Source organism: Mchenga conophoros, linkage group LG9 (assembly GCF_057382185.1).
Source record: "Mchenga conophoros isolate Kocher_MC1m ecotype Shallow Benthic linkage group LG9, M_conophoros_male_GT1.1, whole genome shotgun sequence".
Classification (NCBI taxonomy): domain Eukaryota; kingdom Metazoa; phylum Chordata; class Actinopteri; order Cichliformes; family Cichlidae; genus Mchenga; species Mchenga conophoros.
In genome coordinates this window covers 344,059-353,221 of record NC_140534.1, presented here as the reverse complement: position 1 = coordinate 353,221, position 9,163 = coordinate 344,059, and positions in this window count along the sequence as shown.

Genomic DNA, 9,163 nt, shown 5'->3' with positions numbered 1-9,163 from the left:
TATAAGAGCATATGCTGCATGGTGCAATAAGCTGTAGTTTTACGTCCAGTGGATGATGATCTGATTAGTCGACTAATCGCATAAATAATCGGTGACTAGTCGACTATCAAAATAATCGTTTGTGGCAGCCCTAGTTGTGTCACATCATTTTGGCTCAAGAGTTTACTTTATTGCTATGTTTGTTTTTTGCTATTTTATTACTACATTTGTATTGTGCAGCACTTCGGTCTGCCAGGTGTGTTTTTAAAGTGCTATATAAATGATGATGACGATGATGCTTACGGAACAGCTGAAAGACTTTAAAACAAACCTGTTACTTTAATGATATTTCTGTGGTACTACAGAGTCCAAAAGAAGTATCGCAGTAATAATTCATCCAAATTGTAACTTTTAAATGTCATTATCAGCCCAAAGGTTCACAACCAGTTCATCCCTGATAGAATGTAAATATATACAAATCTATAAATTGTATTATGTATATAACTGTGAAACAAACATAATGGACCATTAATGTATCATAATAGTACATTTCTGAATTTGGGGTATAATTCCAGGTGGGATGAGTGTCTGTACAGCTCCTCCTGTTGATGTAAAAAAAGAAAAAAGTAAATGCCAGTTTTTTTTAGGTTTTCATGTTGATGTTGTAACACAGTAAAGAATTACTCTTACAGAAATAAATGTCATTTTTTCAACTTGCAGTTAAATTCATGTAACTTAATGCTGATGCTGTTGACGACTGGGGCTCACACGTCTTTTACTTTGTCTCCAGGACCGACTCACCATGGTTGACCCACAGGAAAATAGCCCGCAGCACATTCCTGACTATGACGGCATAGAGGATGAAGCTTTCCCCCCACTCCCACCACCACACTCCCCAGGCCGGGGAGGCCAGGAGGAAGGAGACCCTTTTGCAGATGGTAGATGCTGCTGTGCTCTTACAGGATTACTATGAGGTCTTTAAGATGTGATGATTCAGAACTTTGTATTTTAAATTCATGATTTAATGAAGAATCATAGAAAAATAAGATTCAGGAAAAAAGGCTAATGTGGGAGAAATACAACCTCTCATAGTCCTTCCACAAAGCTTTTTGGAACAGCTTGATAATAATGAATTTGTTAGTTCAGCCTAGAATTAACAAATGCATGAACTGGTTTTTCAGCATCTCTCTGAGACTGGATGTTTCTAACAATAACAACACACATGTTTTTGTTTGCGTGAGCAAATGAAACCTATCAGATACTGTTCAAACCAGCACATTTCTTCTGTAACCTCCAGTCTATAATTTGTCTGGATTTAAAGATAAGCTTGAAGTTTGCCACGCTGCCAACAGAATGAGTTAGAAACACATCCTGTTGTCATGTGTTTTCAATGCAGGAGATGAAGGTGAGGTATCACAGCTGGCTGATGTCCCTACTGCTAAAAGGAGAGGCGTGAAGAGACCCCAACCCAAGCTGGACTCCCACAGGTAGCAAAGACATTTATATCACGACAGAGGGTTGAAATGCATTAAAATGCGCATTTAAATAGGAATTTGATGTCATCTTGTGTGAGCTGGGACACAAGGAGGCCAAAATCATTGATTGACGTGTGCAGACTGTCAGTGTTGCAGCCAGGTTGAACACGAGTCTGCGACTGCACTGGTTTTTATCACCGTTTCACTAATAATCGTGCACAGAGGCTCAGAGACACACTGACACACAGAGTTGTTGCAAATGTTTGAAAACGTAAGTTTGTGGAAAGAACTTTGCACAAAAAAAGTGATGTGATATTATCTGAGTGGCGACACCTGTCGTTTCGCAGAGTACTGCAGCGTCTTCTTACGCTTTAGCGGCGGGTACAAATGACTGCATCTGTGTGATGATGGTGCAGCTTCACTCTGCCAGTCATTTAAAGAAGAAAGACTCTAACACCATTGTTGTTTTCATCATTTGGATGGGCAAAATTCCCAGACTGAAAATTGTCAGAGCGTTGGAGACATCCCTGGATGTGTGTGAGAAAGATGTTTCCAGTCTCTGTACACCTATAGTGTGAACCTGGTTAGTATTGCCAACCATAAGTCAGGCTCGTTCCCAGTAGTCTCCCAGTGGGTGTTCCAGTGGCACTCCTCTGTTACTGTTCTGTTCACAATGTTCCTGGACAGAACTAAGTTATACTAAATCAAAGGATGTTAAATAAGCTTTTAAGTAAGAACGTCGATTATACTTAGGATAAAACTTGCAAGCTGTATTAAAGAAAAACATAGATTTTCATTTGATAAAATATTCAAATTAATTGCAACTTTGCTATAAATATATATATATATATAGCAATTTTTTATTTTTTATTTTTAGATGGAGAAATTTGACTATTTCTCATTATACTGCCTTATGTACAAACAGGTAGGAAAAGAAAGGTTGTGGGCACCCTGAAAACCAAACACCCTACCCCCCCCCCCCCCCCCCCCCCCCCCCCAACAAGCTACTGCCTTCTGAACATGGTACATCTGAAGGCACTGACATTTCCATTCAGAGGGTCTGTCTGTGTTGGCCCTGTGACAGGCTGGCGACCTGGCTGCTGGGATGGGCTTCAGCCATCCACGATCCTGAATTGGATAAGCCAAATACGCCTGGATGTGCTGCTAACCCTGCTTGTAATCCATTAATGGTTTAACTTAGTCTTAATATTTTTTCCCAGGCTGATATCAGATCGAGGGCTTCCAGCTCTGGGCACTCTCTTTGACAATATCCAGTTCAAAGGCAAAGGACACGAGGTAGGATATGATAACATCTGTCCCACCAATTACCAGATGTGAATGAACATTGGTTTTTGAGCTAAATCTGTTTGGCCTGTCAGCTTTTAATTAGATGTCCTAAATTTGGTTTGAGACTAAAAGGTCAAAAGTTGCCCTTTCTGTCGTGGTCAAAAATGAGTGAGGGGAACCAGAGGTTGGTTTACCAAATTAAGATGTCTTTTGTTCCAATGACTGGAAGTCATTTTTTAGTGGGAAGAAGAAGCGTCCTATCACACACAGCCCTCTTTCATATCACTACTCGCTGTTTTTGATGTTTGCCCCATTAGGCTGCAGACCTGCGGCTGCTGATGCAGAAGATGGAGAACTGGGCCCACAGGTTGTACCCCAAATTGCAATTTGAAGATTTTATTGACAAAGTGGAAAGGCTCGGCAGCAAAAAGGAAGTGCAGGTGAGAGGAAGCAGTAGAATATTTCCTGCAAGCGTGTGGGATTCCTAATGTTCAGAATTTGTAATTTTTTACTCATTCTTCTATAGACATGTCTTAAACGAATACGACTGGACATGCCCCTGACACATGAAGATTTTACAAGTACAGATGGTAAGAAGAAAAATCATTACTGATGGGGATACGGTGGACTAGGGCTGTGAGATATGACCAAAGTCTCATCTCCCGATATAAGAATTCTATCGTCCGATAACGATATAAATCACAGAAATGTAACATTTTCTGTCAATTCTGTGAATCTCGACTTGCGTGAAGTGTTTCCAGCTGCGCGTCATGTAGCTGGAGTCGAGTGTTTTAACCGATGCATGAAACGACACATTTTTAGACAGAAGTTGTAACGGCGCCGTTTTCTTTGTGAGTATTTATTACACGGCGTGCTGCGGGGGAAAGCCTGTTCTAACGTTTGAGTCTAAGGTTTATTTTTTAGCACCTGGCGGCTCTGTTTTACTTCTCATCCGTAAACACTCTGCTCTTTCACGTGATTCCGTTTATTTTGAAAAGCCTCAACAGGATCTTGAGCTTTATTCTGAAAGGTTTATGTGGAACATAAACAAGCGGACACGCGATGGTTTTACCGTCGTTGTTGCTAACGACAACGCATAAAAACAGGCGCTTGTCCGTCCGTAGTGTGGTTATATATAAGAGAAAGAGAGAACTTTACTACAGTGACATCAGAACCATGAAGAAATATTGCCGTAAACAGTTTATTTTGCGACACCACGAAACAAACGATAGCGTAAAATGAAATAGACGTTTTTGTATATATCGTTGTATCGAACAGCCCTACGGTGGATTCACACCTGCAGGTGCACATAGGAAATACTTGCCATATTCCACAGGACTTAATTATCAGCACTGCTTGAAATTGTGTTCAGGTGCTGGTGACGAAGAGGTACAACGTGAACTGGAAACATTTGGGGATCCTGATCTGTTCAGCAGAGAGAGTTTTATTAATGCTCCCCAAGGGCAGATTGCCGAAGCCCTCGCTCCCCCACCTACTCCCTCTCTGACCGAAGAGCAGCAGAAACGTATTGAGCTGAACAGACAGCGGGCCCTGGAAAAGAGGCGCGCACGCCAGCAGCAAATTGGTAAGAATGGCAAAAATGTATCATACAGCTGGGACACAATATAACAGAAATAATTAATGATTCTGCTACAAAACATCCAGCGAAGGTTCATAAGGATCATCTAGCTTCATTGGTGTATTAACTTTATATGAAAATACAAAAAGCAAAACATTGAATGTACAGTATATTGCCAAAAGTGTTTGCTCATCTGCCCCCACACTCATATGAACTCGAGTGACATCCCATTCACGACGTCCGCCTGTGCAGCTATATCAGCTTCAACTCTTCTGGGAGTGTTTATGGGAGTTTATGACCATTTGTAAGGTCAGACACTGATGTTGAAGGCCTGGCTCCAAATCTCTGCTCTCATTCATCCCAGTGGTGTTCTGGTCAGGACTCCCATGCCAGAGTTCATGTCTTTGTGGACCTTGCTTTGTGCACTGGTGCCCAGTCATGCTGGAACAGGAAGAAGCCATCCCCAAACTGTTCCCTTAAAGTCGGGAGCCAAAATGTCTTTGCATGCTGAAGCATTAAGAGTTCCTTTCACTGGAACGAAGAGACTGAGCCCAACTTCTGAAAAACAACCCCGCACCGAAATCCCCCTGCCACCAAACCTGGAGCTCTGTTGTCCTGGCAACTGCTAAGTTGACTTGTCTATCGGCTTTCCAGATTGAGAACTGTGATCCGTCGCTCCATAGACTGCATCTCTCCTGTTCTAGAGTCCAGTGGCGGCGTGCTTTACACCGCTGTGTCCCATTGCTTTGCGTTGCACTCTGTGATGTAAGGCTTGGACTACAGCTGCTCGGCCATGGAAATGGATTCCACGAAGCTCTCTGTGCACTGTTCTTTAGCTAATCTGGAGACCACGTGAAGTTTGGAGCGATGGACTCCACAGAAAATTAGCAACCTCTGTGCGCCTCAGTATCCACTGACCCCCACTCTGGGATTTTACGTGATCCACCACTTGATGGCTGAGTTGCTGTCGTTCCCAAACACTTCCACTTAGTAGCAGCAGTCTGCATGCCTAGGTGCTTGATTCTATACAGCTGTGGAAGTTACTGGATCACCTGAATTCAATGATTTGGATGATGGGTGGTGAGTGAATACTCCTTACAATATAGTGAAGTGGATCTAGTGTATATATCCACCAGAAACCCTGAAGGTCGAGTGACGAGTTCCCGTATTGCACAGTTCGTCCAAACCACCAGAGATTCCTCACATTAGTGTGGAGTTTGGTAATAAGAGGCAAAGCATGTAGAAAACATTGATTTCTTTACTGCCTGTCTGATGTCAGCTTCAATTAGGCGTAGTATTTTTGTTTTTGCCTTACACTTGTGATCCAAACTGTTTTTACTTCCTCTTTAGTTAAAGCGGAGCCAGCTGTCTGCGATCTATTGTCTACAAATCTTTAACAGTGACATTAAATCGTTCTTCAGGGTCCTCATTTACCGCAGAAATGATGTAATGTGATTTAAATGAGACCCATAGAAAAGAAAATGACCTGTTGATCGGTCTCTATTATGAGCCTTCACCCATAAAAATGTGTTTACAGTTTATAACACTAGATGGTGATATGAGACCGTTTCCATTGTATTACCCGAGCATGATTTACTCATCGACTTTAAACTTTCACATTTTAGTCATTAGTCCTCCTTAAGAGGAGCCAATCCACCCCCCCCCCCCCCTTTTTTTTTCTGTCCAGTATAGAAACTAAACAGCTGACATCGTTCGGGTAGTGTAGCTTCCAGAGATCTGAAGTTAACGTGAACTCTGGAGGGCAGTCAAAAGCTTAATTTTTTATAATGCAACATACTATTATTTACATACATATTATTTTAATAAGCAGTTTCAGGGTTCGTGCTGTTTTAATGAGTGTTCGATGGAAAACGACACTGAAGGAATTTGTACTCTTGAGTCACATGACAGTAAATAATTTCGAGTATGTGTACATAACACAGGCTAATGTTTAAAACTATGATTATTATTTTGCTAGCTATCAAACTTGCTGGAGAAATGATTGAAATGCACTGAGTGTGATAGAGTACGGCAGTGCTAGCACAGCAGTTAGTTATGGCATGGTGATTTATGCAGTGTGCTTTAAACTTGGCTAACATTACTTAGCAGTAGCAGTAATATTAGTGACTTCACTCAAGTGAAAGCTTTAATCGTTAGTCCGACACTTAACTAGCCAACTTAAGCCTTAAAGAAAAACTGGTAAAAAGAGGGACTGATGCATGTGGGCACAAAGAAGCCATTTCTTGTGCTGCTGAAGTTCCCTGGCTTTCATTCAAAATGTGTTTATCGTGAGCACCGACACATTAAACCATTTAAAAATTATAAATGGCTTTAAGCTCACATTGATGCCTGTGGGGCTCTATCAGCCACGGAGACGACAGACACATTTTAGTGTTTTAATGAATGAATGTTTCATACTTTAAGGCTGCCTGTTTATTTAAGGGAGATGAACAATACATTATTATTTGACATAATTCTATGACAGGTGATGGACTGAATAAATAGATTTTAGGTCGATGTTTGTGCGTTTTTAAAGTCTTATATGTTGAATTGAACTGAGTGTGTCATCTGTTCAAAGCCTCCCGTCAGTGCTGTTCTCCATGCCTGTCTTACTGTACATGGTGTTATTAGCACAAACACTTTAAAGCTGATCATTTAGGACTGTAACAATAATCCAGAGAGCAATGTAGTCAAACATCTCACAGTTAGTTTTATTGGGAATGAACTTTGACCTGTTAGGCCCCCAGGGCTTTTCTGAGCTTCCTGCTCGAAAATGAAGAGGCCAAAATAAATGGAGTATTTCTCTGCAATTACAAACTCTGTGTAAACAGTCTTGGTATCAAAATAAAGCTAACGCTTGTGAGCTGTCATCAGAGGGGTAAATATTACTGCAGATGTTACTATGTCAAAGTTACTGGGACTCAAACATAGAAAAAAATGATTATTTCCCTCACCTAATTTTTAAAAGTATTTTATAGCTTATATGCTATAAAATATACTTTGGGTCACATTTAACTCCAGAAAATCATAAATCAAAATATGGATGTTACCTGTCCACAGATTCATGGTGATGTAACTGCTCTTTTAACTGTTTGGTGTTTGTAGAAATGGTTTACAGCTGAGATTCAGAGGCTTCTGTGGACACTCATGTCTGCACTTATATTTCTGACCTCGTGTTATAACCGATTAAATGTGATCTCCTCTCTTTTCCCCCATTTTTGGTGGTGTGGGTGCTTAACTAGTTAAAGTACCAAACATCTGTCTCCTGTTGTTGTGTCACGTAGGAAAGAAGCATCAATATCTGATGAGCAGACTTGTTCATTTGTGCAGATTTCTTCTTTTGTGTGGTTGTTTTTTCCAAGTGGAGATGAGCATCTCTAACAAGTTGATTTGTTCACATTTGCACATCTGCATTTTTGAGAGAAATGAGTTTTTTGAGTTTGTGCACTATATGCATATAAGACAACCATTTCCTTTTTCAGTATTTTTGTGTGGTGCATTTTTCTCTGTTTTAACAAAAGAGGAACAAAGAACATTTAAGTCAACCTAAGACGATTTGTTTTAATTTTTACATGGTCTTACTGAGGTGATGCAAAGTGGAACATGCAAACTGTTTTTTTGGTAATGTGCTGGAAAAGCTTGATAATGGACCTTGAAAGTGCTTAAAGTGCTTAAATTTGACCCTGAACAATGAGTTTGAACCCTGCAGTTTACAGTTTCATTTTTCATTATCTCAGCTTTGCCTGTCTTTTATAAATCGTAGTAGACTGAGTGTGTCTGTGTTGACTGAAACCATCACTGTTTCTAATTCTCAACCCTTTCAGGCCCTTCAGCCTCTCAGACTGCTGACATGTTAGGAGACAAACCTCCAGCTGCATCCTCACCAAATGTCATCAAAGGTTCTACTGATGGAGATGAAACTGTAGAAGATCCTGACCTCGAGCCTTCCAACAACACCTCCACGCAACAAACCAGCCCGCTTCCCCCCAAAGACTCTGAGCCCGCTGAGGCTGAGACCGGCCTCAGCCCTGAGCAACAGCTCAGCAACGACTGTGTAGAGGGGGATTAAAGTTCACGTGCAGCAGTTTCTGCTGAAAAGCTTTGGCAGTGAGCAGATTTAAAGGTTTCCCAATGTTCGTGCCTGCTCATTCGAGTAATGTTGTGCATTTCTGGTGGTTTATATCTTGAGCACATGTTCCTACTGTGACGTCAGCTTTGGGTTAGCAAAGACATTTATAATCAATGGAAATAAATGTTTTTCTTATTTTTAAAAGTCCAAATCCTAAACGTATTTACCATGTGTTGGTATCTGTTACAGAAAAATATTTGAACTGATCCACAGTTCCTGCTCTGATGCATCTTCTTTCTCCAGTTTCACTATTGGCAGAATTTTGGTTGCAAACATGTTTCTATAAAAGGCCTCTGTGTGTGTGTAGTATGTGAGCTGTCAACTGACCATCACCCTCTTCCAAGCATTAAGTGCTCGTTCAATTATGAACAGTTCTTTCTTAAGCTACTGCAGGGACATGAAACGCAACACGATGAAGTGGCTCCATCTGCGCTAATGAAAACACCATTTTTAATTACAGGCCACTGCACACATATTGAAATAGTTATGTACAGTTCATATTTCTGTTGGTAGTTCTAGAAAACAATCTTAAAATCCACAAACCAAAAAACGCTTCTGATTATTTACCAGTTCAAACAATAAAAATGTCCTTGGTGTTGGTGTCTTCTATACAGGCTCTTGATATACAAACTATAAGATAAATACATCCTAGTTTTATACATCACTTCCAACACAACCAACCTCAGGTGTGTTCATTACTCTACGGGTTTATTT